A 22,705-nucleotide genomic window follows, 5' to 3' on the forward strand; every position below is an offset into this window, starting at 1 on the left:
ATCTGGACACACAGACACCCATGTCCATCCTGCCAAGCAAAAGCAGCTCTGTACCCTGATGTGCATTCAGGCCTGGGCTGGAGGTGATTGAGGGCACTAATTGGCCTTAATGGCTCTGAACAGCCTCACCTGAGACCTCTCCACCCACAGCCCTGGCCCAGAAGCCCTACTTCAGCCCAGCTATAAGAGGGCTCCTCTCTGCTGTACTCCTGTTTGTGGGTTGATTTGACTTCAGGGCTTGCCTTGTTACCCAGTGATCTGGGCTTTTGGTTGGAGCTAGCTCCTGCTTGACAAGCAACAGCTGATGATGCTCTGCCATGGGGTATCCCTTTGGTTCTGTGTTTTTTGGGGAGCTGCTGGTCACTGTGGTGCCATATGGGATGGTGCCCTGTGGCCTGCCTGCAGTAGCAATGATGCGGAGGTGGACGCTGTGTATAGGAAAAGCCTGTCTCTTTGGGGAGAAACTGCGTTAAAGTTGGTTCTCCTCGATCTCTCCTTAAGGAAGCAAGAGGAATCTGACCCAAGGGCCATCTTGTCATCTGCTCCTTCATTTTGTCTCATCTTCCCTTCCTTCTCCTCCCTGCCTGTCACAGTGCCATGGCTGTCTCCTCATCCACTCCCACGGATCCTGACCTTCCTCTCCTCTCTGTCCTGTCCTCATCTTCCCCTATGCTCCGCTCCAAAACAAATATGATGAAGAGTTATCTTGCCACTAGGAAGCAATATAATTCAGTCAATATCATTTTAAGACTGCTTGCAATTAGCCGGGGGAATAGCTATTTGCTTTTTCCCTTGTCCAAACTGGTATCTCCTGGAGTGTGAGTCTACGTTATCCCAAATTCCAGCAGTGTGCAGAAGCAAGCAATTTGCAGTAGTTCTGGGATGCCTGGGAGGACAGGGCACACCTGCAGGTGTCAGTGCACCGGATCTCCTCGGGGACTTGCACGGCAAAGCTCAGAGACAGGCAGGAATTAGGTGAAATGTTAAGGAGAGGAGCCTGCTGGGGACCTGCAGGAACAAATCCTTTAGGGGTATGCTTCCCTAGGGATGTGAAAGGCAAATCTTCCTGCCTTTGTGGGGTCTGTTCTCATTTGATTTACAAGTTTGGTGTGGTTTTGTTCAGTGATGCTCCAGGAAGGTTTGGGTTTAGTTCTGGGGCTCTAGGAATGCTGATGTCAAGAGCTCAGAAACCTGTCAGCAAACCAATGTTTCCACTAGAGGAAGAACAACGTGCCTTTGTTTCTAGTTCTCTCTAGATTTTGCCACCAGCTTTCCTTTTTACTCTTTTACTTTTGCTTGGGAGCTCTGGAGTCCTGGAGCACAGCTCTGGCATCTTTTATGGGGTGCTTTTCTGCTGCAAACATTTTCATTCGTGTTGGGCACTCTGCTGCTGCTACACTCTGATGTTTATCTTATTTTTTACCCTCTCCAGGCTGATGTGCTCCAGCTTTAACCCCTGGTGCAACTGCTGTAGTGATGGACAGTAAAGAGCAAACGATGGTGATTAAGACCTTTCTTACCCTCTGCTCTCTTCCTTTCTTCTGAAGAGCCCAAAGAGATGTCCCATTGGCTTGGGAAAGCCTTGAAGCAGTGTGATGGCAAGCCCCAGCTCCCCAGACCTTAGTCAGTGGTCCCCACAACTGGTCTGCATCAGCTCAAGAACCACAGGTAGCCTTGTGTGGGCCCCACACAACACAACCACCACCAGCAGCACCATGGCTGGACCCCACCAAATGTTTTCAGTGTGTTCCCTTGCAAAGGGTTGGAAAATAGTAATTCTGTGAGTGTGCCTGTAGTCACATCCCTTTCCACCAGTCAGGATGGGTGTGGGGCGGAATGGGCTCGCTTAAAGCACATGGGGTGCTCCTCCTCTTCCTTCCTGTTGGAGGAGGGGATGTATCAAAAAGCATCTCCGTGCCGCAAAGCCAGACCTCCGCTGTTCCCACGAGCCTGCACTGACCCTGCACTTGATGTTTTTTTTATGCTTGCAGTGCTCTTATCGGCTGGGGCCAAGCAAAGTCAAGCTGGCTGCGGATGACAGAGGGTTTGCAGCTCTGACTTCTGAGCCTCAGGGAGTTCCATGACAGTAGCCACAAGTAGAAAGGGACGCTTGCCAGCTTCTTCTCTTTGAAGGTTGTCCATCAGGTCCTAGCCTCAGGGCTGGGGGAGCACGTCTGTGACTTCCTGCTTGACACTGGATAAATTAGGACAAGCCTCTCGTCTCCTTCGGATGCCTTAAAGCAAGGCACTGATTAGAAGCTGTCAGGGTTCAGGATAACTCCGTATTCCTCATGGGTGGAGGGAACCTTTAAGGAAGTCATAGAAACCATGGCCATCTCTGTACTCCTCAGATGCCGCTGAAACCAGCGTGATGGGAGGATGTTGATCCCAACCTGGGTGGAGAGGGGACCTGCTTCTCCAGGCACGCCACAAATTCTGGATACTGCAGAGACAGGAAGCATCTGCCAGGTGTTAGGCTGGGGTTCCAGCCACTTCTGCGTTGCCAGTGAGATGTAAAGGGCTGAGAAGCATGTTGACCTTCAGCTCCACAGGGAGGGAGATGCTAAAGCTCCAGTTGTTCTCAGGAAACTGAGAACAGTGTCCTCTGTGTTGCATCTAGTAGGGATTTTCTGCCAGAGCCTTTTCAAGTTTTGGGTAAATTTGGATATTCACCCATCTTGAAGCCTGGGTCAAGAGTTTGGTGTTGCATTTCCTGTGGCACGCCTGTCTCCGTGCTTACTTCTGTATTGATTTTCTCTAGAAAACAAAACAAAACAACAACAACAAAAAAAACCTGGCAAGTGAGTGAGGCCTACTTGAGGCCCGGTGTTTCAAGAATCTCTTCTCTAAACCATCTCTGGCTGATGTTAGGATTGGATGGATAACAGATGGTAACCAACCAGACCAAAAAAAAAAAAAAAAGAAAAAGAAAATGATAGTGGTTTCACATCAACAGAAGTAAATGAGTGTTTTGTTTTTGTTATTTTTTCCTGGAAAAGTGGAGGGAAACTCCCAGCTCATTTTGGATGTGATAGGCATAAAGAATGTTTTTAAGTCCTGAAACAGTCTCTTTATGTGTTCAGAAAGCAGCCCATGGCATCCTCTTCTCTGGGTCCCCCCAAAGCTTTGTTCCTCTCCTGGGTTTGGCTTTGGGGTGAGTAGAGCTGAGGAAACCGAAAAGCTCTCCAAAAGACAATGTAGCACGTTTTGGCGGTGTTGGGGAGGAGAAAGTGGTTGTGTATGGATGGAGAGGAGCATTTGGGGTCCTTGTAGTGAAACAGTTCAAATGAGTGAGTGCAGATCCCTTTAGGATCTGAAGGGTGGGCTGCTGCTGCTGAATTGTGAGATGACAATATTCTTCCCCAAGTGCTGTTGCTGCCCTGTCTGAGGAACATTCCTCTCCACAGAGCTCCCAGGTGAAAGATCCTCCCTGTCCTGGGTAAACGTGGAACTGCTCCCGTAGTGGTTCATAGTTGGTCTTTAACTGATTTGAGAGTTTGGAAATGAGGTGACATGGGTACCATTTGAGTTTCAGCTTCTGAACTCTTCCAGACTAGCCAGGTGTGCTGCTGGGACATGTGCAATGCATGTGGAAATCTTATTTTTGTTTATTTTTCATTCAAATTTTAAATGTCATGAGGTGTATTTTTTCTGAGCTCTTTTGGGAAGGTCTCAATGAACCTGCATTGGAAACAGCTGATAACCATGATTAAAGGTAGGGCTGCATTGTAAATGCTATACTCATTCCTTTCTATCAGTTCATTGGCTGAATTCTCAATATTCAATTTAAAATTGACCATATCATAGAGCTGAGCAAATTCTCCTGCTTTGTGTAATTGCTCATCACAGAATGGGTGGGGTTGGAAGGGACCTCTGAAGATCATCTGGTCCGACCCCCTCTCAGGGCAGGATCACCTACAGCACCTTGCACAGGATGGCATCCAGGCGGGTTATGAATATTTCTGGAGAAGGAGACCGTACATACTCTCTGGGCAACTTGTTGTGGTCCTCTGGCACCCTCCCAGTAAAGAAGTGTCCCCTCATATTGAGCTGGAACCTCCTCTGCTTCAGTTTGTGCCCGTTGCCTCTCGTCCTGTCACTGGGCACAACTGAAAAGAGACCAGCTCCATCCTCTTGACACCCTCCCCTCAGGTATTTATTTGCTGAGGGTGCACTCCATTCCATCGTCCAGGGCATTGATGGATAAGGTGAACAACACTGGGCCCAGTACAGACCCCTGGGGGACACCACTAGCTACGGGCCTCCAACTACACACCACACCACCGAGCACAACCCTCTGAGCTCTGCCATCCAGCCAATTGCCAATCCACCTCACTGCTCATCAAGGCTGTACTTCCTGAGCTTGTCTACGAGGATGTTAGCGGAGACAGTGTGAAAAGCCTTGCTGAAGTCAAGGTAGACCACATCTACCATTCTCCCGTCATCTACCCAACTAGTCATATCGTCATAGAAGGATATCAGATTGGTTAAACATGATTTCTCCTTGGGGAATCCATGGTGACTATTCATGATCACCTTCTTATCCTCTACATGCTTGGAGATGACCTCCAGGATGAGCTGCTCTATCACCTTTCCAGGGATGGAGGTGAAGCTGACTGACCTGTAGTTGCATGGGACCTCCTTCTTTTGAAGACTGGAATGATATAGGCTTTCTCCCAGTCCTCAGGAGCCTCTCCCATTCTCCACAACCTTTCAAAGATAATGGAAAGTGGTCTAGCAATAACATCACCCAGCTCCCTCAGCACCCATGGGTGCATTCCACCAGGGCCCATGGATTTGTGGATGTCAAGTTTGCTTTGTTGATCTCTGACCTGGTCCTCTTTGACCAAGGGAAAGTCCTCCTTTCTCCAGGCTTCTTGTCTTGTCTGTGTAGTCTGTAAATAACTTGTTTCTGTATGTGGTACTTGTATTAATTAGATAGAAAATGAAAGTGGATTTGAATTTATTCGCTTGAATGCCGCTGTTGTCATATTTTTGGAAATCTGATGCTGGAATGCTGGAAACCTGTGCAGGATGTGACTATTTTGACTTTTGGAACAGTTTTCATAGAGTATACAAAGTCAGTTAAAGTAAATCCTAGTACTGTCAGTACAGATGCTAGATAGACCCAGCCATTTTGTGTAAAGCCCTCAAAGGGATCACCAGATCCAGCTGATCACCTGGTGCACATCCTTGATGATTTGGCAGGACAGTGCTAGCAGAAGAGCTGCAGCACACAGAAACTCAGTTGTAACCTTTTGGATTAGTTCCCAGTATCTTACCTTCCTTCCCCCAACATTGCTTAACAAGCTTCTGAGAAAAGTTTGGAGATATGGGTTATTGCCCCTGAAATAATTGCAGTTATTTATACGAAGATTAATGACCTGTTCTCCAAGAGCTATCAGCACAGCCTTCATCTTCCTTGAGTGCTGATGACCTTTCCAGGAACTGGGAATGAGGAACTGCAGTGGGAGATGGATTGGGTAAACAATACGTAAGTTAGACTCGTTTAATTTGGGGGGAGGACAAGACTGATGTGACTCCCTGCATTCAGCCCATACCACCCGCCTCGCTGCAGCTTGCAGACAAACAGCGTGTCTTGGCTGCTTACCAGTGATAAAGCTGGAAAGGGTAAAGTGCAAAAAGCCTTGTAGCCAGCAGGAAGATGTATTGGGACTAGCAGAAGGCAGAGGAAAACAAGTTTGTGTCACCTCCCTTTAATAATATCTAATGGAGGTTATTTTCTTCCTATAGCCAGAGCTTTGGCTATTACTGGCAAAAGCAAATTGAAAACTGAAGATGTGGCAAGGACCTTGAGGCCTTCTTCACTTTTGGGCTTTGCCCCCAAAAGATTGATTGTAACCAGCTCCATCATGCAATGAATCTTGCACCCAGCAGCAACGTGCTCTTGAGTGAGCTGCAATAGCTGCCAGCCACCCCCCTGATAACAAGCCACCCCACAGCCCCCACGCAGCCAGCTGGATGCTTACGCAGGAGGTAAGGGGGTTTGTTGGTTCCTATGTCCCAAGCAGGGTGTACCCGAGGCAGTACTGTGTTTCATAGGTGCTCAGCCATTTTCTGAAGACAAGGGTTGAGTGATAACGGCTAACAACTTGGTGACCAGATCAGGGATGAACCTTGAGGTTAGGGTAGATGGTGTCTAACATGGCACTGGCCCATTCCAGAGCGTGCTGGCTTTGCACTTGCCCTTTGAAACCCAAGCTGGAAGGAAATCAAGTTCATCAGTGCCATCAAAGATGTTCTCTGCCCCACCATCAGAAGAAGACACAACTCTTTTATTGAGGTGTCTTCAGCATGTGGCAGCTCTGGCAGGGATGTGAGGGAGGCTGTGTGATACTGCCTGAGTTTATTGCTCTGCTGCTGGTAGAGCTGTCCTAGAGTGCCAGGTGGATCAGGGATGGAAAAGGCACTGGATGATGGAAAAGGAGCCTTGTGAGGGAATTGTGCTATTGCAATTCTCTAGCTGCCTGTGGGAGCCTTGCAGGTAGGCAGCCCCACACCGTGCTGTGTGATGGTTGTCTCTGGGCCAGGCATGAGGTGCTTAAATTTGGTGTCCCCAGACTGACTGAGAAAGCAGAGCTGGCACAAACCCTCTTGCCCCCGTGAGTAATGGCTTGCTGCCACAAGGTCTTCCTGAAAGAGGTGGAAAAAGCATTTAGAAGACATGTGTGAAACTGGCTTTATAAATTGACTGTCAGTTAAAAATCCATTTCTCCATTAAAGCAAAGATCCCATTTAAATGCTTTGTAACAGCCCCAAGGTCCTCTTCAGGCTGATAGCAGACTCGAGGTCTTTCGTTCTGTTCCTGAACTTCTTGCCGGGAGCCTGACAGCTACCCGAAATGTCTCGCATGGATTTATAGCTGATGTGAAGGTGACCCGTGCAGGAGGGGGTGTGCTGAGAGAGGCAACGTGAAATTTGCCCCCAACGTCAAGGGTGAGTCAACTGACACGGGCATATGAAGGAGCTCACAGAGGGTTTTCATCCTGCTGGAGCAGAGCTGAAGAAGCGTTAATGGGAAGGGGAAAAAAAAAAATAAATCAAAAAAAGGAGCTGCCTTGTAAATCAAGGATGGCCTGGAGACAAAACCCAGTCACACATGTTAGGACTGACTAGTTTCATGTGAGGCTTCTCAATAGTGCCTCTGTGTGGAGCAGACACTGGGTCTCTGTGGAGGGCTGCATGTCCCGGGAGGACTGCTGGATCACAAGCAGTGCGTGTGACTGCAGACTGCTCCCCAGCGTGGGGCCCCACCATGGCCAGTCCAGTTTGGTGGTGGAACTGGAGACATCCTGGCTCAGGAAGCCTCTCCCTGCCCCATTAGCTCCTGTAAGAAAGAGGGTTAGAGAAGGGAAGGTCATTTTTTTTTTTTCTGGTGATGGGAAGGCTCTTCTCGTGGGTGCTTCTTGCTCATCGCCCACAGATCCCCCCTTGGATTTGAGGCAGGAAGCAGCAGGTCATCAGTAACTGACCTGTCATGCTGTTTAACACGTGGAGATGGGAGGTGCTGAGATGTCTCCACCTTTTGCGGGCCCTGAAGACACTCGTTTGGAGGCAGGTGAGAGCCATGTGTGCTCTGAGTACCTCTGTAAGGGAAGGACCTGGTCCAGAGAGCTGGGATACCTTGGGGTGAGAGAAGGAAAGAGCACCAATAATGCCACAGAGCAAATAATGTGAAGGTCAAGAGGCAAAAGTGCGTCCTGACACCATAATGAACAGCTCTAAAAGAAAACATTTTCCTCTGTGCTGAGTCAGGAACTTTGTAAGGAAAGTGCCTGGCCCCATTCAGCCTCCTAACTCCTCACCGCAAACCACAGCCAGTCTTCCCTCTTCTTCCTCACCTGTAAGACATCTGATGCAACAGGGAATCCCAGAGAGCATCCAGTCCCTCTCCTTCCCTACCTAACCCGCTGATGGGGGCTTGTCCTTACAACCCCACAGGCTGAAGTTGTCCTGGCCCCCAGAGGGTTCACCTAAATGTTTCACGAGCCTCTCTGAGCAGCACAGCGAGAGCAGGTTATTTTTGCTGTTTTCATTCCTGAAGATTCGCCTTCCCTTCTCTGAGATGTTCCCCACTGAAGCCCTTTCTAGCTCTAGTTTGAGCCCGATGACGACTTTTACTCCTCTTCCTGAATTTTTTCCCCAGCTGTTCCTCATCTTTCTGAATTGGATTCCCCAAGCCGGATGCAGCCTGGTGGCTGGGACTGGATGCTGAGTAGAGCAGAAATCTTTTCCTCTGTCTTGTTTGCTGCGCTATATTCAATGTATACACATGTGAAGTTGTTTATCACAGATGAGTGATGATGGATTCTGCTTCAGTATAGGACATGGAGCATTCAACTGAAGCTCTTCAGCAAGAAGCCTGTTTCCCATCTTGCATAGTTTGGTACTCCTAGCATGCTGTCCCAGTCTTGGAGGTGGTGTTAATGTTGGTTGAGCAATCCTCCCCAGTGTTGGATTAAGGCTTTCAGCTCCCTGGGATGTTTTCTGCCCAGATATATCCCACAGATCTCATGAGCATCACTTATTTTTAGGCACCTAAGTTAAGATCCCAAACTCTCTTGCTGACTGAGGGAGGCTCAGCAGCACTGAGCTGCCCTGGGGACACCCCACAGCCTCTGAAGGCCCATTGACCAGCGATTTCAGGGGCTTAAATCGAAGTGGTGGGAACACTTTCCTCCCAACAAGCCACCCATCTTCCATTTTTAGGGCACCTTGCCTTTGCTGTGCTGCTGTGGTGGAGCCCCCCTGGGCTGAGATGAGCTCCCAGCTCTTCCTACTTCAGGCAGGGAAAACAAGAGTAGAATAATCATAATTTGAAATAAACCCCAGGAGCCTGCTTCACCCTCCCAGACTTTGATGGGATAGTGGCCTTGTGCCAAGGGTAAGCTGTGTCCTGCCTGTTTATTTTTATTTTATTTTTAGCTGATGGCCACAGTGATCATGCCAGCTACTTAAAAGAAAAGTTTGTTTCGGCGTCATGCTAATTAACAGCCTCCGAGAGGCACCCTGAACCCCTCTCTGGGGTGTGGAGTGCTGCACAAGCAGGGAAAGGTTAATTGAAGGCAATGGGAAAACAAGAATTGAGGCTTTAACATTCTCAGTCTGCCCTTGTTATGCTAACAGCATGGTGCAGGCAGACTTAATGACTCCTCATTACCCTGCTACCTAATTAACCTTCTGCCCTGAAACAGAGCCTAAACAAGGACCTCCCTGCCCAGAACCCTTTCTGTCTGCAGCCCACAGGGTTAAAGGAGACATTTCCAGCATTGCCAGGCTCAAATCCTTGTGTAGCTGCCAAATGATTCCCATTGCACAAGAGGGGCAGGGGCTCAGTGTCTCTATATCGGGATGGTTTCGTGGCAACCATCGGTGTTGCCTACAGGGCGCTGTGTCTGCCAGCCCTGGTGCTGGGGCAGGAGCAGCGTGGCTCCCAGGGAGCGCTGGTGGCAGGCACAGCTTCATTTTGTCACGGCGAGGATGCTCATGCCTGAGCAATGGGCTAGGGAAGGGCAGAGAGCAGGAGAGCTGCACCCACGGCTGTGGGAGGAAGGAAAGGAGGCACTGGCCGTGGTCTCCAGCAGCAATGTTGAACAATTTGGTGTGCGTTAGCTCTCATTGTAGGGGCGGCTGGGCAACCACGGGAGCAAAATAAGGGCAGTGGAGAGAGAATGAGCAGGAGCAGAGCAGAATCATCTCCGTGGGCCATGGCCACAGCCACGTGATGGGAAGAAAATGCAGAGGCCAAAACTCGAGTGAGATAATGTCACCCCAAGTCCTCCTTGAAAGTGCAATGGTCTGTGAAGCTTATCTCAGCTCTGCTGGCAGGGCATGAGCCTCGTCCTTTGATATGTCAATGAACTGGAGAGAAGAAAGGACTTTTTGGAATTCGTTCTCCAGAACATTTGCCCAGAGTTTAATTTCTTTCAAAGCCCCGGGTTTGCTCATATCCTGTCTGTACGGAGAGACGAGGCCATTGGCACAGACTGACCTGGAGTGCTGTAAGCTGTGGTATTTGTATGGTATGCTCGTGTGTTGGACGGGGAGGGAGCCCACACATGGGGTGAGTGAGAGGGGCCGTGCAGCACATCACAACTCCTTATGCCTTCTGTCTCCTGTCCTGGAAACTGTTGATCCTGTTGCTACCAGGTATGAGAAAATGACTCCAGGGACAGCTGTTTGGGGTGGAGGTGTGGTGGTGACAGCAGCAAACTGAAGATGTCCTGGCATGATGGCATGGGCTGGAGGGCTCCCAGCCCTGCATGCCCCCCCCAGTTCCTTGCTGTGTGCTCTGGTGGCAGTAGAGGACACCAGTAGGAGCATGACCCCAGTGATGCTTTTCCTGGTGTTCTGACACGGCTTGGATGTCTCACATCATATAATGCTTGAGGTCAGAAGGGCCCCCAGGTGGGTGCCCACAACCATATCCAGACCGTAGCTAGTCAGATATGAGTACTTGGCCTTTCTTCTCATGCCTGTCTCTCTAACTTAGGGCTTGGTCTCCTCCCAGAGCTGGTCTCCAAAGGCTAACCACAACCTTATTACAACTTAAAAGCTGCTTGTCTACCCTATCACACAACAAAGTACCATTAACCCAGCAGGAGGGGTTTCTAGCAGCCATCCAGCTTTCCGTTTCATGGAGGTGGGTGTAGGGTCCATCCCAAACATGCTGCACAATTAAACATCCCCAGGGCTCTGTATGCCACATGTGTTCAGTTTTCTATTGGAGCTATTTCGAGCCAACTGCTGCTTGTTTTGGCCCTGACTTGAGCACTTTGGTCACCACCTCGCTCAGGTCGCTATTTTTGGCCCTGCAAGGAAGGGACTTCCCGAAGGGCAAAATGACGTGGGAGGGAAAGGAGACCTGCCTATGTGCTTTCTGAGCTCCAAGGAAAAGAAAACAATAATAATAATAAAAAATGCTGGGAGTTTCTCTGCCTTTCCCAGAGTGAGTGGTGACCAGGAACATCAGCAGGAGGTGGAGAGGGAATTTTACCCCCAAGGAGCACTGGGTGGCTTAGGTGTCAGGGGACCGAGAGCCCAGGTGCCCAGCCATGAAGCTCCTACTCAAGGAGAGGATCCGTGGTGAGGAAGGGAAGGTCTGTCTTTAAACTATCAAAGCATCAGTGTTGTCAGTGTCTTTTCTGACCTGGTCTTCCAACCACCCCTTCAGCTGGGGATGTTCTTTGAAGGAAAGAGCCTGGGAGGCTCGGCAGCTCACAGTATCTGAGCACCAAGTGCTTCCCTAATGGAGTTACCTCTTTAGCATCCCTGAGGGGCAGGCCTGATGGGCAGAAAATGGCTGCTAATTGCACGGTTCGTCTCAGATGTTCATTAGCATCTGCCTTCTTGATCAGATCCCTGCCACCCTTCTGGTGGCAGAGGTACAGGGAAGCTGTGGTGCCTACAGCCCCGTCTGCAGGTGGAAAGGGAGCTGACGTGGGGGCTTGCTTCTTCAGAGCTGTTGCAGCGTGCTGCACGGCAGGAGGTAGGAAAACTTACTGTAATAAGTGCGTTTTAGGGGGAAATCAGGTTGGGGCGAGGCAAGGTAGTGATTTTAACAAATTAGGGGATCAGAAGGCAAAAGCTAAGTTAGAACAGTCATTTTGTTGGCAACTTAATTCATCCTGCTCTTGGTCTCCTGGTTTGTAGGAATGATCTGCTCGCTTGGGGTGGCTCTGGGGGACAGGGACAAGCCCTGGTCCCATGAGGTCTGGGCTGTGGATGCTCCTTGCTGGTTGCTGCCACCTCCTGGGGACTGGCTCAGTGGCCGTGTGGGGCCTTTCCTGCATGGACATCATCCCAGAGAAAAGGAGAGGCTTTCTGCCAGCACGAGGAAAGGAGCTTTTCCCCACTGGACACCATGATCTCTCCTCCTGAGCCTGTTCCCTTACCAAGTGCAATGGTGAGATAAAAGCATCCATCCCTCGATGAAGGGCTGGCTGGGGAGGGTTTAGGGGAATTGTGTAGTTGCCTGGCAGCGTGAAGTGTCCGGGCCATGCGGTCTGAAAGCGGTGTTTGAAAACAACAGGAGCCTTCTTGCGGGTCAGAGGCAGAGCAGGTCCCCACGGGATGGCCCTGGCGCTGATGCTGAAGAAGCATCCCTTGGCCAAGCGTGTGGAGGTGGCACGGGTGGGCATCTCCAGGCATCCTGCTGGCTCCACCAGGACCCCTTCCAGCACGGGGAGCCCAGACCACGGAGCTGAAAACCTAAAGAGTGCCTTGGAGTAACGATGGTGGGAGGCTCTGCCCTGTGCCAGAGCTGACGGCAGGGGCCTTAATCCTCTGTCCAGGGTAGCAGAGAAGTTCTGCAGTGCTCCGAGTGCTACCAAAACCACCAGGAGACAACGCAGCTCTTGCAGCCTTCAGCTGCCTGCGCCCAGCCAGGGCCTGGTGTTGGCCAGAAGATGGTGCTGGTAGGAAAGTGATTAAAGGCCTCGCTCTGTCTGCCAGCAGTTTAGCTCTTTCCCCCCCCTCCTCCTTCCTATAAGAGACGCTGTAAAAATAACTCAACATGTTTAATGGTCCCAAATCTACCACGCAGGGCCCGCAGAGTTATTTATTACATCCAGCAGGTTACTAAGAGCTCAACTGCAGTAACTCGAAACCTGCGAGGCAAAGGCTGCTTCTGGGCAGAGGATTCTCTGTGTGACTAATGGAAGCATAACCCTGATTGATAATGGTTTTAGGCTTATTTATTTTTCCCCAGGATCCTTCTCACAGCATCCTGCATGGCTGGGCTGGGTTGCCCCTCGGTGGGGTAACTCTGGGGATTCCCCTGAAAAGCAGCAAAGGGTGAGGTGGGCCTGCATCCTGGGGCAGGTGTCTTTTTTATTTTTATGTATTTATTTGATTTTTTTTTTTTTCTTATTCAGCTCCTAGTGTGCTAGATAAGCTGCCTCTACGTCCAGGTAGGAAGTGGTGAAGCCTTACGCTGCCACAATACAGGATTTTCTCCTCCTATCTATGCACTACCTGACCTTGCTGGGAGGCACAGGTGGTAGCAACTCCTTCTGAACTGGAGCCTCTGGGCAAGAACTGAGCCTCCGGTGCTGCTGATATTGTCGTGCACTTCTGGAAGTTGCTCAAGGTGAGAACAGCAATCCTCCCTGCACTTCTCTACCACATGCCAGGGTGTCCCCCAACTCCTGGTGAAGATGGGACCCATCACTCCATCATAGTGCTAACAAAACCCCAATAGCCACATTTACAGCAGCGAGTGGAGCTCTGCTCCAGTCAGAGCACTGCTGCTCTGTCACATCCTGAGCCTGCTAGTGGCTCTTAGGTGAACATCTAGTGGCCTCTATCCAGAGCAGAGCTGCTGGGGTCATGCAGCAGGAGCAAAGCTGAGCCCCACTTCTGTGATCTGGGCTTGCTGCTGTAACAGTCCAGCAATGGCCACGGCTTGATCCAGGGTGTGAAAGGCTGAGCTGAGGCAAACACAGTTCATTCCCTGTGCACCCAACAATCCCAGTCACTGATACTTCCAGTTGTTTCTTGATTAGCAAAGCCAAGGTGAAGAAAAACCTCTGATAAGCTGCAGACCTCTGGCTGTGAGGGACAAAGGGAGCTCCTTGCCTGGGCTACCCTGAGCCCTCCAAGCATCACCCCTGGAGGTGGTGACAACCACGTGGCTGGGTCCCTACTTCGGGACAAGGTAGCCCAGGTACAGCTTGGGGACGTGTATTTCTTCCAGGATATGCTGAGACTGCCTGCTTTTATATTCTTCTCTGCCCACACCTGTTTTCTGTAATGCTTCTCAGCTTTAGCACCATCCAAATCCACCCTGATGCTATAGTGTGGGCAGCTCTGAACTCTGGAATGGCTATGCAGCTGGTTTTCCAACCCTGGCTTTCCCAGTGTCTATTGTTCCCAGGGACTGGTTCCTGCTCTGGTCTTCCATGAGCTTTGCCATCTTTGTTGTGTGGCTTTCCTCTGCAGGGCAGTAGGGAAGGATGTAGAGAAAGAGGGTGAGATGGGCTGTGGAGCCTCCAAAGCTGGTAAGAGCTGGTGTTGGCTCTTCAGGCAGTTTTGTCTTCAGGCTTGAAGAATGCCCATGTGCTGGTGGCTTTGGCCACTCACCCAGGATGAGCTGGAGAGGGTCCACCGTGACTTGAAGGGTGTTATGGGGAAGGGATGGGTCTGGAGTTTATTCTGGCTCATCAGAGAATCATTGTCTTCCAGGATAAGTTTATGGTTACAGTCCCCAAACCCCTAGCCCCCATCAGGTGAGTGGGTGGGAGCTCGTCCCAGCTGCTGGGCCCCATCAAAGGGAGCCGATAGAGAGGGGCTTGTCCTTGTTTGTGACTTGGGGTCGGGGCTCCTGCAGGGCTATCGTCCCTTCTGGAGGGGGGGATACTCAGTTTGGACATCCTTTCAACGGCAAACCATCTCCACTGGGATCCTGGGGCCTATTATAGCCTGATTAAATATTAAAACAATTCATTTTGTACTTAAACTGTTCCGAAGGCTCCTGCTGCTGATGACTTTGAAGTCTGAGGCGAAAGGGTTTGCTCTCTTTTTCTCCTTCCCCACTTCCCTTCCATCCCCACCTTTCCCCAGGCAGGAAGGGGAGGGCGAGTCGTGGCCAGGTCTGGCTTTGCTGGGTTCGAGCCTTGATTGAGATGGTGGAAGGTATTTTGCCCTTTGTGGGAGCTTGCTGGAGCAGGATGCTGGTGGGAGAGGGCAGAAGAGCCCCTGGAGGCAGCAAGCTTTGTGCTTGGATGGGAGGGGATGGGATGGCAGCAGAGATGTGCCCGTGCTCCTTAGGATTGGCAGGACCTGCTGGTGTCCTGAGAGCCACCAGGAGCTGGGCACAGGGCAGAGGCATCCTGCTGTCCAAACAGGGAGGTCCAGGTTCACTGTCCCATACATTGCTCTCTCCTGGAGGCTGGTGTGAGGAGGTGAAACTACCTTAGGCATCGCTCGATACCTTCAGGACCTCAGCAGGTGATGTCCTAGGTCTGGGTGCAGTGGGTTGTGCTCTTTTGGGTTGTGCTGAGCTCTGTTGGCATCCAGGCTGCTTGGTGGCCACTTGTCCTCTCCTTGGTGCTGCTGCAGGAGGTGCTGAGGCACAGGACAGGGAGAGCTCCAGGGAGACCAGGACTTGCTCAGAGTCTTCTGGGGGCAAGTTACAGGGTGGGACCTCACCAGTGAAAGGATATTTGAGCACCTGCAGGGCTCAGGGCTTAAATTCCAAGCTGTAGCCTGCTTGGTTGTCCACCTGCTCTCAGCTCAGACCTGCAGAAGTGCAGGAGGACCTGGACCTCCTCTGCCTGCTGCAGATGAAGAAAAAGGTGAGTGGCAAATATTTTGTTTCTCCAGCTGAAGCAGGCTTCCTTCCCTCCCCCTCCTCCAGCCCCATCTTTTACATCTGTTGTATGTGAAATCCAGCAAACTCTCAGCAGAGCTCATTACTCACGGCCCACTGCTCTGAAGAGGGCCGAAAGGTCCTGCATGTAATGATTTGGAGGTGATTTGTATTTAAGATGCTTGGCTTTCAGATGCTGGGGGAGGAGGAGGAAAATTAAATAATTGAAAGCTGGTGGGGAAGGGATGGAGAGAGCCCCAGACAGAGGGAGAGGACGAGAGTTTCTCGTGATCCAGAAGTATTTGAGTTCACCAGCATCCGTTGTACAGATGCTGGGTTAAAATCCAAGAGTGGAGGTGAATCTTCCTTCTGCCGATGCAGGATCAGAGCATGCCCTAGGGATGGTGGAGATGGGTCTGGTTTAGGTGGGACAGAGTAACTCGATGTCCTGGTGGGATGCAGTTGCCTTGGTCACACCAGACTCCCCTCCTTTCTCTGCATTTCCCTCTCGCTGCCTCTGGCATGCTTTAAGCAATAAAGTCAATTTGCCAGCCCATATATTTAGGAAGTCTCACTGGTGGTACTGTGTGGCTAGTAAACTCCTGCTGAGAAGGGTGAGCAAGGCTGGAAACAATGCTGCCTGTGCAGGGCAGGTTTGGTGGCCCTGAGCCATGCAAAGAGCGTGGCTTGCTGATGCAGAATTTGCACTATGAGCCTCATGGGGCAGCTCTCAAGATCTCAAAGCAAAGGGAGACTTCATGGTTGTAACCTCTCTTTGGGTGGGGAAACTGAGGCACAAAGGGTGGGAATGAATTGCCCAGGGAAAGAGCAGGTTGAATGTCACTTGTCTGAAAGTTCAGCAAACCGGGGTGTAAAGCTTGGTTTGGTCTAAAACAGCTCCACAGCTTCTTTCAGCCCTTTTTAATTTATTTTTTATTATTATTTTTATTTTATTTTATTTTATTTTTACCAAATTAACAAAAATACCTCTGGTTGATTGCTGCAGCTCTGGTTTTCTAGCTGGGCGCCAGCAGGATTTGCTGGTTCTGGAAACCAAGAGACGCACTGAGGGTCCCTTCTGCACTTGAACTTGAGGCTTCATTCCCAAAGCCTGTCTTTAACCTTGACCCAAACTTGTGCCTTGCTCCGATGCCTTGGGGGGAACCTGTTCCCCACCCTGGCAAACCTGCAGATACGGATATCCTTCCCCGTGCTGTACAAGCTGCCAGCAATCCGCTGGTCCCTGGAGGCGTGCAGATGGCCCATTAGTGCATTAGGGCTGGGGAGGCCACTTTTATTCAAATCCTCCAGCCTCAGATCTGCGAATCAAGTCAGATTAAGCTGCCTGATCCGAAGCTAACGAGTCAGGGAATGAAAGTCAAAAATCAATAGCTTGGGAAGATCTGATGCTTTTACACATGCTGTCCGTGTATTTACTGGCTCCGTACAAGGAGCAGGGAAGTCTGAGGAGCCTCCCCTTAATTCTGATGTTTAACCCATGCAGGTTCTCCCTCGGGTCTGATTTTATCACCCAAGCCACGGGTGTTGGAATTGTAGGGGGGCTATTTTTCGCCTTCATCTCAGAACATTTCTCCAGAAAATACATGCTGGAGCTATATGTCTGGCTCTGATGTAAGCAGGTATGTCCAAGCAAACTACTCCTTAATCTGCTGAGCACCTGAATACCTCAAAAACGCCTTTCCTGCAGATTTTTATTTTTTTTTTTTGGGGGGGGGGGGGGGGGGCAAGGACAAACAGCACTTTTGTTCTCCCCACCACCCCCCGCTCCCAAGGCTGGAGCCGGCTGTGCAGCTGGTGCCCCCCGCGCTGCCCGCGGTGGCTCAGCGGGGGCCGTGTGTCCGTCCCTCCCTCCCAGGCCAAGTCCAGCCGTCGGAGCAGGCACTGCCAGATGGCGGGGGGAGGCTTTTCTCTTCGGAGGCTGCGATTTAAAAGCGCCCCGGCGATGCCCTTGCGGGCCGCGGGAGGCTTGTTGCTCCTAGCGGTTGGCCAGGCTCCGCTGGGGAGTTCAATGGGGGAGATGCTGGGGTGGTGTTGTTTGGGCCCTGTTGTGGGGATCCCAGCTGGGATCGCGGCTGGGGTGTCTGTGATGGTGCTCGAGCCCTCTCCTGAGGACTGGCAGCTGGGAGATGGCGCTTTGAGAGAGCTGCCAAGTGGGCTCCTGGGCCCCAGCACTGCAGTGGCAGCACCAGGGGGCTGTGCAGCCTGAAGCAGGCCTTGGGTGGCCCTGCAGGTGCCCACCCTGCCTCAAAGAGAGGGTGCTGGAGAGGAGGAAAGGGGTCTCCAGGTGCTTTTGGAGCAGGCTGGAGGGAGCGGGTGGCTTGCTGGGGACAGCCCTGTGGAGGAGGTGCTGGAGGGCAGGACGGGGACTGCAAGGGGCAGGCCTGGGTAAGGTGGCCTCTACCCCTCTGCTCTTGCTGATGTTTAATCCACCCGCGTTGTGGCAATCAAAATCTCATGTAGAATTAACCATATCAGACCACCTCCCTCTTGCCAGCTGCCATCAAAACCGTTTAAAGGCTGGGCCTCTCAATTCCACTCCAACCTGGGCTTTGACTGTAAAACCTGAGGCCATGTTTTCCGAGGGAGCAGTTCTCCGTTAGCTTAAACATGGGCTCAGCTCTGAAGTGTTTGGTGCTCAAATATCCTAAAATCCTTGTGGTTGTAGGAGCTTGAGCTGGCTGTCTTAGCAGAAGGTGGTTTGGAGGGTGGTAGCTCTGCAAGCACTGCTTGGTGTGGCCTTTTCTCTGCATCATGGTGTGGGGGAAGTCACAGCTATTTAGGGAAGAGTAAAAGAAAAGTGTATTTAGAAGCAACACTTCTTGATGTTTTTCTGGCTCCCAGCAATGGAACATTTAGGGTATCCCATATCAGCAGGTTAGGTTATTGCCCTGAACTTCTTAGAAAATATCTTAGGTTACGCATAAAAATAAATAAAGACTGGATGTGCCGAGCATGGCAGCAGTAGAAATACTTTCCTGGGAAACAAAAAATCAATGGTAAACAGTATATTGCAGAGCTACACAAGAACAGCTGGAACGAGCCCTAAATATTTATTATTAATACCAAAGCTGTTTATTTTTGACATATTAAATAGGTCATATCTCATCTAATAAAACCTCTGTGTACAGTGCTGGCTCTGCTGGGCTGGAAAAAGATTTTGCTTTTGAGGTCTGAACAGAGTGAGAATTTGGAGTCCATGTGTTACTAAAAAATAAAATTAAAGCTTTTGGTGTTATTTGCGGAGGGGCTGGAATTGTCTTCTTCCCCTATGCCTGAGTGGCCTCTTCTGGCATCTCCCAGGACATGATCTAGAAATATGACCAAGAGGTGTGCTCAGAGCAGGGGTGAGGGTCCAAGCCTCAGCTCATCCAGGGATTCCCTGTGTCATGATGGATAAACCACTTAACCTAGACTGGGCTTCAGTCTAGAAATGGGATTGCACCGACCTAGCCTCTGGGACTGTAAAAGTGATGGGGAGGCACGCAGTGACAGCAAGCACTCTTCTCCCCCATTGGAGACATCATTAAGCAAATATCTACAAAGCTTCCCCAGCTTCAGAAGCTGAAAGCTTGAAGCTAGCTGGATGCTTAAGTGCATCAGGACCTAATTGCTGCCAGCTCTAAGTGTTGGGGGGGAAGAAGTGTTGTCCAAAGCCCCCTGCATTTTAAAATCCCCATCCAATGGCATTAACCCCACATCAATCTACTTAAGTCTTCTAGGAGTTCAGGAAAGCTGGGTATCTTCTTTGAATTTCTTTCCAAATGCAGTAAAGCCTCTGTTCCTAACCTCACACAATGACACTGAGCTGGAGAGTAAGCACCCATATCCACTCTTCCTGCCTCAGTTTCCTTACCTTCTGAATGACACGTAGCCCACCCGGGCTCTCCTTTTGCCCTGAGGAATTTCAATGTGTTCCAAGAGTCACATATAACATTGCATTAGCAATCCTGGGCCTTGTGAGAGTCCAACATTAGACATGCAGGAGAGCAGAGCTGGGGACCATAAGGGACATGAGCGTGATATAGGGGTTTGAACAAGTCTTATAGGGTGGTGATTCTGTGTTTCGTTCACTGCCTTCAGACAGGTGGTGGGTGTTTCAGAAAGCTATTTCCAATAGAACTGGTATATTCATGTTGATATATTTGCTGTTGAGCAAATCTGCCCCCGTTGCATCCCTGTGAATGCCTCAGCTCACCTTCTCAGAGGTCTGTCTGGTGCCTTGTGGTGCCATGGTGGGTTTTCAGTTGGTCCAGTTTGTACCCAAAGTCAGGCTACACAATTTGGCACTCCTAATGGCCTGGCCTGGCTTCGTGCACATGGGGTGGGCCAAACCAGGGACTGCGCCTGCTCCCATTCGCAAGACAGACTCAACCATCCCATTCAGCAGAGGCCAAGAATGAGGTGGGTGCCACTGAGCACAGCACCAGGGCAGGGGCTGGCCCCGGGTTTGTTTTGTGGCACAGGTATATTATGAAATTAGAAGTTGGAAATCACATTGCTCCCACAGAGTGTTGCGGTGGAACTTGCACGATCCCCCGATAAATCATCAAACCCATCCCACAGGTGTGTGTGGGTTGGTGGAAAGCAAAAAAAAAAAAAGTGTTTCTGATGTCCAGATTTGACCTCTGGCTCCTTGGCTTTGGCCAACATGTGCAAATTCATCCCTATGGTGGGCAGCTCCAGCACTAGGGCTGGGCTCTTTTCAATGCACTGCGTACATACCATTCACCAGCTATTTACATTGGATGTGTTGCCCCACTGTACATTAACATTTAAAACAAAATCGTCAGCCCCATCACGAGCATCGCTCTGAGGGATGGCAGCGCATCGTAGACATCGTGTAAGTAATTTGTTCAACATTGGTGATAATAAGCTACGTGGAGCAATAAGAACATAAACACAGGGCTTTGTGTGAGCGTGTGTGTTTATTTTTTTATCCCTTTTTCTTCTTTTTCTTTCTTTTTTTTTTTTTTTTTTTTTTGAAAGGAACCTCTGAGGGGAAAAAAAAATGCCATGAATGATTCATAGATGCAAGGGGGGAAAAAGACGAAGAGAGAGAGGGAGAGAAAGAGAGATTAAGAGAGAGGAGCTTCAAAGTGACTGGAGCCGATTTGAAGTCCTGAGCGTTCCTGTGCTGGGCAGGCCAGCAATTCACCAGAGAGACCCCGTCAAGCTCCCCCCATCCTCCGCCCCGGCCTCATCCCTGCTGCCGCTGCCTCCACCGCCAACGCAGCCTCCCAGTTGCAGGTTCAAAGTTCAGCAGCATCTAATGATGGGAAGGCCTCCCAGACCCTCTGTGAGTGGCATCTGTTTATAGGCACGGCCCTTCCCTGGTGGTTTTAGCTGGGCTTAAAAAAATATATAAATAAAATAAAAAAAAAAAAGAGGAGGAGGAAGAGTGGAATGAGATGCAGGGCTCCTTTTTAAAAATAAAAAAGTATAAAAAAATCTACTGGTGGTGAAGTGCCTTTGATTCTGAATATTAAAAAAGCCCATTAGATTTAAATGTAGTGAGAATATTAACGCTACTGCCTTGATTTGTATTCACCGGCTGCCACGGGTACACTTGGGGAGTGCAAAAGAAAAACACGCCTCATGCCTGGGTGGGATGCTGGCTCTCTCGGCAGGGAGCAGCCAGGGTGACGGAGGGATGGAAAGGATGGCAGGACAGATTGTCCCCCCTTCATCTTGTGTTCCTGGTCATCAGAGGGATGGGGACTTCCAAAGGCATCTCTGTGCTGGCAAAACCCTTGGCTTCACCACCAGCAGGGTTAAAACTCATTATTCTTTTGCAGGGAAATTCAGGCATTTCAAGACCTGGTTTGCAGTGCCCCATAAGGGAAATAAAGGATTATCCTTTTCCAGGGAATCCAAGTCTCGAAACAATTTTTCCCCTATTTTATTTGATGTGTTGTTAAATTTTTGCTCTTTCAATTTAATGATGTAATTGGATTAAATGTATGGGATATCATGGCAGATCTGCAGAAGAAATTAGTGATGTCTAGGACAAATTCTGCAAGACCTGTTATTGGTTATGTGTCACAAAATAAATGACACGATAATGAGTGGCTAATACTCTAATTAAGATTACATGCTGACTTTATTTTATTAATCAAAGGCAGTAACACTCACTGGCCTAATGAAACAGTTTGATGTTTTAATACTTCCAAAAGAGAAAAAGAGATAAGGGCTCAGTACTAATTAGAGTAGCAGCTGATTTTAGGAGAAAAAAAATAATCTGATATTGTTGCCTGGCTAAAATAAGGGCATCAAACACTGCAAATATTCACATTTACAAAATGAACAAAAACTAAAACCATAAGCTTTAAAATGTTAAAAATAGAAGAAATAATAGTTGGCCACCCTGTCATATTTATAATATGTCATGACATATCATTAGTGCTAACGAGTAGTGAGACATGAAGCACTCCAACAGAAACATAAAGAAATCATACTGAACAAATAATGCTGCCCCAAGTAGTAGACTATAATTAATACTTAATTTCACAGTGGAATTTTAGGAATTGCCAAATTATTTTTCAGGAATTCAAATACTGTAAATACAATGGAAATCAAAATCAAATGGTTTGGCAAAAATGATTTGGCTTTATTATTTTTTTTTTTTTCAGAAGGAAAGCTTCAGTGCTGAGCTTTTCTAGGAGCCCACATCCTAGCAGACATCTGAACAGGTATTGAAACCTCTAATAAATAGGTGCACAGTAAGGGCTTGATGTCTATTTTAACAAGTGATGTGTCCATCGCTTCTTGACACGAGGTCTCTTAAGCCTTCCAAAGACTACCCATGACCAAAACTTTGCTCTCTGCTATTTTCCAGATCAATCCAGATTGGAGGAATAAATGGGGGCTTCTTGACTTCTGACTGACCTTTGGCTTGAACTAAGTGCTGCTTTCCTCTGCTGAAGAGCTGCAACCTGAGAACATGTGAGTTATGTTTTCACACCACAGATATCTCCATCATGCTTTCAAGAGCAGTGAGTGAAGGAGTTATGGGTATCTGGAACTCCTCGGCTATGCACAACATCTCCATACAGATAGCCCATTGCTTAGCTTGTCCATGGCAGCAGAAGTAGCAGAAAGGCTATAAACTGGACAGCCACACAATGAGTGTTCCTTGCTGAGAAGCTGTGGAAGTTGGTAGCTATCAACTCTCAAAAAAAGCGAAGAAAAAACACGTTGGAGTTGGCTCAAAGCAGTTGAGGTCAACATAATTTTAAAGCAGCAGCAAACATTGACTTGGACAAGCCCAGGTTTCCATTCACAGTTCTTAAATCAGTCTCAGCATACAGGCAGGTTGCAAAGTAAGGAATAAATACATCATCAGCTTGAGGTCTG

The 22,705-nt window shown here is 49.4% G+C and overlaps 2 long non-coding RNA genes across 3 annotated transcripts; both read left to right on the top strand.

Moving 5' to 3' along the window:
* The first annotated feature begins 206 nt into the window (after nucleotides 1-206).
* Nucleotides 207-2,568, top strand: LOC110351398 (uncharacterized). Of its 2 annotated transcripts, XR_011811754.1 has the most exons (3): nucleotides 207-322; nucleotides 1,433-1,668; nucleotides 2,352-2,568. It is a non-coding gene; the product is annotated as an uncharacterized lncRNA (long non-coding RNA). The 2 variants fall into 2 exon arrangements; XR_003496878.3 differs by having other exon boundaries at nucleotides 1,433-2,568.
* A 10,372-nt stretch (nucleotides 2,569-12,940) lies between these two features.
* On the top strand, nucleotides 12,941-22,295 carry LOC140003273 (uncharacterized). The gene is made up of 4 exons (XR_011811599.1): nucleotides 12,941-13,111; nucleotides 20,339-20,648; nucleotides 21,982-22,041; nucleotides 22,188-22,295. It is a non-coding gene; the product is annotated as an uncharacterized lncRNA (long non-coding RNA).
* The last annotated feature ends 410 nt before the right edge of the window (nucleotides 22,296-22,705 follow it).

This window comes from Anas platyrhynchos, chromosome 10 (genome assembly GCF_047663525.1).
Source record: "Anas platyrhynchos isolate ZD024472 breed Pekin duck chromosome 10, IASCAAS_PekinDuck_T2T, whole genome shotgun sequence".
In the NCBI taxonomy this organism is placed as follows: Eukaryota; Metazoa; Chordata; class Aves; order Anseriformes; family Anatidae; genus Anas; species Anas platyrhynchos.